Raw genomic sequence first — 9,379 nt, 5'->3', positions numbered from 1 at the left:
GCCGGGCGCCGCCACCGGCCTCCCCCGACCTTCCCGGCGCCGCCCCGGCCTCTCCCCGCTGCTCCGGCCGCCTCCACCGGCTCCGGCGAGCCGTCTCCGGCGAACTCGCGCGGGTGCTACAGTGCTGCTACAGTAGCCGCCAGATCTGGAAACCCTAGATCCGGTTGACTTTCCCTCTCCCCCTTATTTTTTTTTCGTGCTAACTTTGACTGCTCGTATCTCCGCAACCGTAGCTCCGTTTTGGGCGTATGATATATCAAAATCTTCGCTTAGACATGTACATCATTTCATTCCATTGCACCATTTGAATTTGAGGTCATCTTGTTGCCCAAAATGCTGTTAGAATGAGGCTTCGTGAGTTAAATTGCAGATCCGTTAGTTCATCATGCACTTTTGTCATTTTTGCCATGTTTAATTCGTGCATGATATGCCTGTGCCCCTTTGGGATGAATTGTTAAGCATTTTGTCTTCTTTCCAGTGGTGCCACCCATGCATTTTTAGGATGTGTGTGTTGTCTTGTGCAAGCTTGGGAAGAGAGGTACCTGAGATTGCTGATTTCAGAGACTTAGTGATTTTCACTAAGTCTGGGATATTTTAGTTCGTGATGCTATATGTCCAGCTTGTTTCCTAGTGATCCGTGCCTCTTTTGAGGATGATCAGTAAGGGAGTTTTGATATTTATGTTATGATCTATCCATCCATGTCTTTGTTTGCATATGTGGAGTGCTCTAGGTTGACTCAATCGAGCTCAACTTTTGCTTCGTTGTTAATCTGGGCAGATCGTCAACTTGTTTGCGATTTTGCCGATGCTACCGTTAGTGTTCCATGCATGCTATGCCTTCGTTCTTGCCATGTGTAGCTAGCACTTTGTGCCTTCTTGCTGGTTATATGCTTTCCTTGCCATGACTTGCACCGTAGTGAGTGCATCGAGCTCGTTTACATGCCTTCGTGAGTTATATTTCAGCGTGTCTCAGTTTTCACTAAGTCTGAAAACTGATTGTGTTCGAGCTATGTTCGTGAGCTCGGTAGAGTATTTTGTGAACCCTTTTGGCCCCAGGTCACTTTGGGTGTTTTTTTAAGCTTGTTGAGTAGCTCCATGCCATGTTCTTACTTGTCATGTTCAGGTTTTCTATCATGTTGTTTTGCTGCTCCGAAGAGAGCATCGTGATCTGAAATTTCAGACTAGTGTTAATTTCACTAAGTCTGAAATCTGTTTTGCATTTGCGTTTTAGCCATGCTTGTTTGAACCTCTTAATGGATGAATTTGCCTATGGCCCAGTGCTAGTGTTTTGTCAACCATCTTGTGTACATCACTGCCATGTATTTTGTTTTCATGTTTGGTGGCTGTAGCATGTTCATTTCGTAGCATTTAGATGCCTACTTGCTGTAAATCGCATACCGGTGTCATATCTTAAAACGCTCGCCATTTCCAAACCGTAGCTCCGATTCCAATGATCTTTATATCGTTTTCAAGCGATTTCATCCCCTCTATCCAGTGGCACACTTGGTTTTCCAAGTTGATGCCAGGTTCATGCTTTTCCTGTCATATCTTGCATTTTGCATCCCGCATCGCATCCCGCATAGCATATCGTCATTTCATCATATTGCTTGGTCTTGCCGTGGTTGATTGTATCCTTGTTGCTTGTTTGTCTTGTTGGGTAGAGCCGGGAGACGAGTTCGCTACCGAGGAGCCCGTTGAGTTTGCTTGCGAGGATCCAGTCAACTCTGACAACTGTGTAGGCAAGATGATCATACCCTCGAAATCACTACTATCTTTGCTATGCTAGTTTGCTCGCTCTTTTGCTGTGCCACTGCTACGATGCCTACCTTTTGCTTGTCAGCCTCCCAATTGCCATGTGATCCCCTAACCCACCATTGTCCTAGCAAACCGTTGATTGGCTATGTTACCGCTTTGCTCAGCCCTTCTTATAGCGTTGTTAGTTGCAGGTGGAAGATTGGAGCCGTTCCTTGTTGGAACTTTTATTTACTTGTTGAGATATCACAATATACCTTACTTAATTAATGCATCTATATACTTGGTAAAGGGTGGAAGGCTCGGCCTTATGCCTGGTGTTTTGTTCCACTCTTGCCGCCCTAGTTTCCGTCATATCGGTGTTATGTTCCCGGATTTTTGCGTTCCTTACACGGTTGGGCTATTATGGGAACCCCTTGACAGTTCGTCTTAAGTAAAGCTCTTCCAGCAATGCCCAACATTGGTTTTACCATTTGCCACCTAGCCTTTTTTTCCCTTGGGTTCTGCAGACTCAAGGGTCATCGTTATTTTACCCCCCGGGCCAGTGCTCCTCTGAGTGTTGGTCCACCTGTCAGCTACCGGTGGCTACCAGGGGCAACTCTGGGCTGGCCTACCCGTACCTAGGACAATCTGAGTGTGCCCTGAGAAAGAGATATGTGCAGCTCCTATCGGGATTTGTCGGCACATTCGGGCGGTGTTGCTGGTTTAGTTTTACCCTGTCGAAATGTCTTGTTGTACCGGGATACCGAGTCTGATCGGAATGTCTCGGGTGGAGGTCTATTCCTTCGTTGACCGTGAGAGCTTGTCATGGGCTAAGTTGGGACTCCCCTGCAGGGATTGAACTTTCGAAAGTCGTGCCCGCGGTTATGGGCAGATGGGAATTTGTTAATGTCCGGTTGTAGATTACTTGAACTAAACTTATTTAAAATACATCAACCGCGTGTGTAACCGTGATGGTCTCTTCTCGGCGGAGTCCGGGAAGTGAACACGGTGTTGGAGTTATGCTTGACGTAGGTTGCTATAGGATCACTTCTTGATCATACTTGTATCGACCGTGCTTTGCCTTCTCTTCTCGCTCTCTTTTGCGATTGTAGCCACCACATATGCTAGTCGCTTGCTGCAGCTCCACATATATTTGCCTTATCCATTCCTATGAGCTAAAATAGTTTTGATCGCGTGGGTGCGAGATTGCTGAGTCCCTGTGGCTCACAGATACTATAACTCCAGATGCAGGTCCAGGTGATTTCGCTCCAGGTGACGAGTACGAGCTCAAGTGGGAGTTCGACGAGGACTCTCAGCGTTATTATGTTTCCTTTCCCGATGATCAGTAGTGGTGCCTGGTTGGGGTTATCGATTCAGGACCTTGTCGCATGTTGGGTTCTTTTCTATTTTGGCACCGTAGTCGGGCCATGAGTGTTTGTTTGATGGATGTTATTTATGCACTCTGATGTGACGTGGCGAGTGTAAGCCAACTATGCTATCTTCCCCTTTTATTATATTTTACATGGGATGTTGTAATGATTGCCTGACTTGCAACATTGCTTTCAATGCGGTTATGCCTCTAGGTCGTGCCTCGACACGTGGGAGCTATAACCGCATCGAGGGCGTTACAAGTTGGTAATCAGAGCCATCCCCGACCTTAGGAGCCCCCATTGCTTGATCGTTTTTAGCAGCCGAGTTGTGTCTAGAAAAATGTTTTGAGTCCTTAGGAATTATATATCGGAGAGCTTAGGAATTCTTTTACTTCCCAGTCTCCTCATCGCTCTGGTAAGGCATCCTGACGTAGAGTTTTGACTCTTCTCTTCTCAAATTTCACTAAAATTTTTTTTAGGATCACGCGAGTATCTTGGTTTTGTTCCGATGGTTTTGTGACGAGAACATTGTTCTTGGTGCCTCCTGTCTTTAGGGGTTGTGGCAGTGTCCCGGGGAGTTGAGCTCCAAGGTGTTGTCGTCACAATTTTATCGTTGCAATTCTGGTATACTTGAGATATGTTCGCCGACATCGAAAATCTCTTTTATACAGTTCGTTGGTGAGATAACCTCGACACCACCCAGTACTGGGGCGGGAGTTCGGGAGTATCGCCATAACTTGTATAACGGATGCTTTTCGAAGGTTGAGGTAGATGGTTTCCGAAGGTTTCTTGGTTATGTGTTGAAGGATGGATACAGCTGGATGTAGGATTTGCTAGTTTGGGTGAGATATTGTGCTTCCCCTGTATCCCCAACACCTGATTGCATAACCAGAAAGGTTCGGGAATTTCATAGGTGGGAATTCTAGTAGCTCTAGTTCTTCTTCCACGGATATTGGTTTGAGATTGGGATTTCTTACCGATTATTCGTTCTTGATCCGTACCTTGTTGATTTATTTCTCTACCTTAATTCTCCATGGCTTCTCAATTTATGGATATGTGACCACTTCAAGAGAAATGCATTCGTTCATTCTGTTCGGATGTGAAGACTATATGTTGCAATTTTCATTCCGTTGGATTCAGCTTCTATATTGTTGTCTATCAGTGTGCTAATGGTGGTCAACCTGTTCAGGATGGCTCCTCCAACGCGCACGACTTCGAATCCTGATCCGCCTCCACCTCCGCCTCCTCCGGAAGCATGGCAAGCTGTGATGGCCGCTACTAATGCAAACACACAGTTGATCATGCAAATTCTCCAAGAGCGCAATCAAGGCAGTCAAGGGAATCAAGGCAATAATCAGCACCACTTTGCTACACTGAACCAGTTCCTCGCAAATGGCCCAAAGACGTTCAACGGTTGTGTTGAGGCTACCGATGCTGACGATTGGCTAGTGGATCTGGGCAAGCATTTTGAATGTAGCAACGTCAGGCCTGAAGATTTCGTCAAGTTCGCTTCTTTCCAGCTCAAAGATCAGGCTGCAGAGTGGTTCCAGCAGTACAAGGATTCCAGAGGTGGACGTGTTATCACTTGGAATGATTTTCGTCAAGATTTCCGCGCTCATCACATCCCTCAAAGTGTTGTTGAGAGTAAGCGTCAGGAATTCCGCAATCTGAAGCAAGGCTCTTTGTCTGTCTATGACTACAACAAGTTGTTCCAGAAGCTCGCCCGTTTTGCCAAGCAGGATGTTCCTGATGAGAAGAGCATGATCTATCAGTTCAGGGGTGGTCTTCGTGAGGAAATTCAGCTCGCTCTTGTCCTCTTTGAGCCGTTGAGATACGATGAGTTCTACAACATGGCACTGAAGCAAGAGGCTGCTCAGATGAGGTGTGATGCTTCCAGGAAGCGTTCCAGAGATGTTACTCCGTCTTCCTCTACTCAAGTGGTCAAGCAGCAGAAGTATTGGCTTCCTCCTCCTCCGTTCCGTCAGCCGTATCAACAGAAGAGCAAAGGTGGCAGTGGTTTCTCCCACCCACCCAACCCAGGCTTTCAGAACAAGTCTTCGTCTCAAGCGCCAAGATCGAGTGCTCCGTATCACCGTCCGCTTTCAGAGGTCACGTGCAACAAGTGCCAACAGAAGGGTCACTATGCCAACAAGTGTACCAACCAGAGGCGTCTTCCTCCTCCTCCTCCTGTCAGATCAGCAAGTACAGCTGTGGTCAAGCATAACCCCAAGTCCGCCAAGGTCAACTTGATGAATGCAGCTCAGGCAGAGGACTCGTCAGATGTGATCATGGGTAACCTTCCTGTTAATGATATTCCTGCAAAAGTTCTTTTTGACACTGGTGCATCGCATTGCTTCATCTCGAGACCGTTTACAAATAGGCATGAATTGGTCTCACAAGTTTTGCCTAGTCCTTTAGAAGTTGTCTCTCCCGGCAAGCGCATGCAGGCTAACTCCATCGTTCCGGATGTTTCTATCACTATGGGTGACTACAAGTTCTTGGCTTCTCCTACGGTTCTTGGCAACTCGGATATCGATCTTATTCTCGGGATGGACTGGCTCTCTAAGCATAAAGCTCAGCTTGATTGTGCAGCCAGGCAGATTCAACTGACTCATTCGTCTGAGGATGTCATTGTCTTTGCCGCTCGGGATAATACCATCCGGTTGTTTTCTCTCAATGAGAAGGGTGAATTGGATGCTATTTCGCAGATTCCGGTTGTTTGTGAGTATCAAGACGTCTTTCCAGAAGAGCTCCCAGGAATGCCTCCGCACCGGCCAGTTGAATTCGTTATTGAACTTGAGCCTGGCACGGAACCTGTGTGCAAACGTCCTTACAAGCTCGGACCTGAAGAGTTGAAGGAGCTGAAGAAACAACTCGATGAGCAAGAAAGATTGGGTCTCATTCGGCCTAGTACTTCTCCGTGGGGTTGTGGTGTTCTTTTTGTGAAGAAGAAGGATGGATCGAGTCGACTTTGTGTGGATTACCGTCCAGTAAACAAGAAGACCATCAAGAACAAATACCCACTTCCCAACATCAATGAGCTGTTCGAACAACTCAAGGGTGCTCAAGTATTCTCCAAGCTTGATCTCCGTATGGGTTATCATCAGATTCGTATTCGTGAGCAAGATATTCCCAAGACGGCGTTCAGAACAAGCTTTGGTTCATATGAATACACCGTCATGTCTTTTGGCCTCACAAACGCTCCTCCGACGTTCTCTCGCATGATGAACTTCATCTTCAACCCCTACACCAATGAATTCATTTTGGTCTATCTCGACGACATTCTGGTTTTCTCGAAGAACAAGGAAGATCATGCTAAGCACTTGCGTTTGGTTCTTGACAAGCTCAGAGAACATCAGTTCTACGCCAAGTTCTCCAAGTGTGAATTTTGGCTCGATGAGGTTCTTTATCTTGGTCATATCATCTCTGCCAAGGGCATTTCCGTGAATCCTGAGAAGGTGTCTGCAATTGTGAATTGGGAACCTCCTCAGAACGTGAAGCAACTCCGCAGTTTCCTCGGTCTCGCAAGCTATTGCAGAAGATTCGTTGAAAACTTTTCTAAGATCGCCAAGCCTCTCTCAAATCTTCTTCAGAAGCACGTCAAGTACGTTTGGTCTCCGGAGTGTGATATGGCTTTCAACACTTTGAAAGAGAAATTGATCACTGCTCCAGTTCTGACTCCGCCTGACGAAACCAAGCCGTACGAGGTCTTTTGTGATGCCTCTCTCCAAGGTCTCGGTGCTGTACTGATGCAAGAGAAGAAAGTTGTCGCTTACACCTCTCGCCAGTTGAAACCTAATGAGAAGAACTACCCCACTCATGATCTCGAGTTGGCGGCAGTTGTGCATGCTTTGTTGACTTGGAGACATCTTCTATTGGGAAGGAAAGTGGATATTTTCACTGATCACAAGAGTCTCAAGTACATCTTCACTCAGCCTAATCTCAACCTCAGGCAGACTCGATGGGTCGAAATGATTCAAGAGTACAATCCGAGTATCGAGTATACTCCAGGCAAGGCTAATGTGATTGCTGACGCTTTGAGCAGGAACGCATATTGCAACAGTCTGATTCTCAAGCCTTATCAACCCGAGCTTTGTGAAGCTTTCCGCAAACTTAATCTGCAAGTTGTTCCTCAAGGTTTCCTCGCCAACCTTCAAGTTTCTCCTACCTTAGAAGACCAGATTCGCCAAGCCCAACTTCTTGATGCTATGGTGAAAAAGGTGAAGATTGGTATTGCAAAGAGTCAGTCCAAGTACAAGTGCTACCGACTTGATGACAAGGACACTCTCTTCTTCGAGGATCGAATTGTTGTGCCCAAAGGTGAACTTCGTAAGGTGATCATGAACGAGGCTCACAACTCTCTCCTCTCCATCCACCCTGGTAGTACGAAGATGTACCAGGATCTCAAGCAAACTTATTGGTGGACTCGAATGAAGCGCGAGATCGCTCAATTCGTGAACGAGTGTGATGTCTGCAGAAGAGTGAAGGCAGAACACCAAAGGCCAGCAGGTCTCCTCCAACCTCTTGCCATTCCAGAATGGAAGTTTGACCACATTGAAATGGACTTCGTGACTGGGTTTCTAAAGTCCAAGCGTGGCAATGATGCTATATTTGTTGTCATCGACAAGCTCACCAAAGTGGCTCACTTTCTGCCTATCAAAGAGTCGATCACTGCAGCTCAATTGGCGGAACTCTATACCTCTCGCATTGTCTCTCTGCACGGTATTCCTCAAGTGATATTTTCAGACCGTGGCAGCATCTTTACCTCCAAGTTTTGGGATTCTTTTCAGAAGGCCATGCGCACAAACATCCGCTTCAGCACAGCTTTCCATCCTCAAACGAGCGGTCAAGTCGAGCGTGTCAATCAGATTCTTGAAGACATGCTCAGGGCTTGTGTGATTTCTTTCGGCATGAAGTGGGAGGATTGTCTTCCTTATGCTGAATTCTCATACAACAACAGCTTTCAAGCAAGTTCGGGCAAGGCCCCCTTTGAAATTCTATATGGCAGGAAGTGCCGTACCCCTCTCAACTGGTCTGAAACCGGTGAACGTCAGCTGCTGGGTAATGACTTAATCACAGAAGCAGAAGAAATGTGCAAAGTCATTCGTGATAACCTCAAAGCAGCTCAATCCCACCAGAAGAGCTACTATGATAGTAAGCACCGTGATTTGACTTTCGAGATTGGAGATCATGTTTACCTCCGCGTCTCTCCTATGAAAGGTACTCGTCGCTTCGGTATCAAAGGGAAGCTTGCCCCTAGATACGTGGGACCTTTCAAGATTGTCAGCAAGAGAGGCGACCTCGCCTATCAACTCGAGCTTCCTTCAAACTTTGCAAATGTTCATGATGTGTTCCATGTCTCTCAGCTTCGAAAGTGCTTCAAGACTCCTGACCGCACCATCAACTTCGAGGACATTGAGCTCCAAGAAGATCTCTCTTATCGTGAGCACCCAGTTGCTATTCTTGAAGAGACTGAACGCAAGACTCGCAACAAGTCAATCAAATTTCTCAAAGTTAAGTGGTCTCACCATTCCGACCGTGAAGCCACCTGGGAACGCGAGGATCACCTCCGTTCTGAGTACCCGGAGTTCTTTTAGTCCTAGATCTCGGGACGAGATCTTTTCGTAGTGGTGGAGTGTTGTAACACCCCAGATATACTTTCCATATTTGTATCCAACTCTTGCCGTCTCCGACGCTAAGTTATATTTATTTTTCGGGTTTGGGTTTTTGTCTCCGTGTGTTGTTTTTCTTTTTCGTGCATCTCTTATCATGTCATCACGTGCATTGCATTTGCATACTTGTTCATCTCATGCATTCGAGCATTTTCCCCGTTGTCCGTTTTGCATTCCGGCGCTTCGTTCTCCTCCGGTGGTCATTTCTAGTCTTCTTTCGTGTGTGGGGTTTAAACATTTCCGGATTGGACCAAGACTTGCCAAGCGGCCTTGGTTTACTACCGGTAGACCGCCTGTCAAGTTTCGGGTCATCTGGACTTTGTTTGATACTCCAACGGTTAACCGAGGGACCGGAAAGGCCTCGTGTGTGTTGCAGCCCAACACCCCCCAAATTTGGCCCAAAACCCACCAAACTCTGCTCCATGTCCTAGAGCGTTCGATCACGATCGTGTGGGCGAAAACCGCACCTCATTTGGACTCTCCTAGCTCCCTCTATGCCTATTTAAACACCCCCCATTTCGGATCTCGTCTTCCTCCCCGTCCTCCTCAAAAAAAAAAACCCAGAACATCTCCCCGCACCGACGGACACGTCCGCCCCAGCCG

The sequence above is a fragment of the Triticum dicoccoides genome, chromosome 1B (assembly GCF_002162155.2).
Source record: "Triticum dicoccoides isolate Atlit2015 ecotype Zavitan chromosome 1B, WEW_v2.0, whole genome shotgun sequence".
Classification (NCBI taxonomy): domain Eukaryota; kingdom Viridiplantae; phylum Streptophyta; class Magnoliopsida; order Poales; family Poaceae; genus Triticum; species Triticum dicoccoides.
The sequence above is the reverse complement of the archived record's forward strand: the minus strand, read 5'-3'. Positions refer to the sequence as shown.